A 1,608-nucleotide genomic window follows, 5' to 3' on the forward strand; every position below is an offset into this window, starting at 1 on the left:
AGAGAGAGAGAGAGAGAGAGAGAGAGAGAGAGAGAGAGAGAGAAAGGAGAAGAGAGAGAGAGAGAGAGAGAGAGACAGAGAGAGAGAGAGAGAGCGAAAGAGAAAGAGAAAGAGAAAGAGAAAGAGAAAGAGAGAGAGCGAGAGAGAGAGAGACAGAGAAAGAGAGAGAAAGGGAGAGAGACAGAGAGAGAGAGAGAGAGAGAGAGAGACAGACAGACAGACAGACAGACAGACAGACAGAAAACGAAAACAAAGAATAAAAAAAAATAAGGCATACAAAAACACGAAATCTGGTTCAGAAGAGGAAAACGAAGAATAAATAATAATAATAATAACAATACCAATCCATAAAAAAACAAACACGAAATCTGCTTCAGAAGACGAAAACGAAGAATGAATAATAATAATAATAATAATAATAATAATAATAATAATAATAATATCAATCCATAAAAAAAACACGGAATCTGGTTCAGAAGAGGAAAACGAAGAATAAATAATAACAATAATACTAACAATCCATAAAAAAAACACGATAATAATAATAATAATGATAATAATAAATAATAAAAGATAATAATAATAAAAAAAATAATAATACCAATCCATAAAAAAACACGAAATCTGGTTCAGAAGAAGAAAACGAAGAATAAGAAATAACAATAATAATACTAACAATCCATAAAAAACACAATATTAATACTAACAATCCATAAAACCCCCCACGAAATCTGGTTCAGAAGAGGAAAACGAAGAATAGATAATAATAATAATAATAATAATAATAATAATAATAATAATAATAATAATAATAATGATAATAATAATAATAATAATAATACCAATCCATAAAAAAACACGAGATCTGGTTCAGAAGAGGAAAACGAAGAATAAGAAATAACAATAATAATACTAACAATCCATAAAAAACACAATAATAATACTAACAATACACGATAATAATAATAATAATAATAATAAATAATAAAAAATAATAAAAAATAATAATAATAATAATAAATAATAAAAAATAATAATAAATAATAAAAATTAATAATAAATAATAAAAATAATAATAATACCAATCCATAAAAAAACCCTCCACGAAATCTGATTTTGGAACTGGACCCAAGCGCGTGTGGAAATCGGCGGAGGATTGCTTGCAGGAGGATAAACGTCGATTCTAATCCTCTTTTGAGACATTTTTTATGACGTTAATGTGGCATGTGGAGAGAGAGCGCACGCGTGGCCAAGAAGGTGAGGATGTGGTGCGTGGAAAAAAGTGATAAATGATGATAATAAGTGGTATTTTTGGTGTGTATTTCTGTATGTTATTGTTATTATTATTGTTGTTATTATTATTTTTATTGTTATTATTATTATTATTATTATTATTATTATTGTTATTATTATTATTATTATTATTATTATTATTATTATTATTATTATTATTATTATTATTATTATTATTATTATTATTATTATTATTATTGTTATTATTATTATTATCATTATTATTAATGATATTATTATAAGTAATATTATTAGTATTATTACTACTACTACTACTATTACTATTCTCATTATTATTATTATTATTATTATTAT

At 24.5% G+C, this 1,608-nt stretch overlaps 1 protein-coding gene across 1 annotated transcript in view; it reads left to right on the top strand.

Annotated features, from left to right (window-relative positions):
- LOC113829552 (uncharacterized) overlaps window positions 1-1,608 on the top strand; it is a 207,224-nt gene that overhangs the window by 54,098 nt on the left and 151,518 nt on the right. The window lies entirely within an intron of this gene.

This window comes from Penaeus vannamei, chromosome 6, assembly GCF_042767895.1.
Source record: "Penaeus vannamei isolate JL-2024 chromosome 6, ASM4276789v1, whole genome shotgun sequence".
Classification (NCBI taxonomy): Eukaryota; Metazoa; Arthropoda; class Malacostraca; order Decapoda; family Penaeidae; genus Penaeus; species Penaeus vannamei.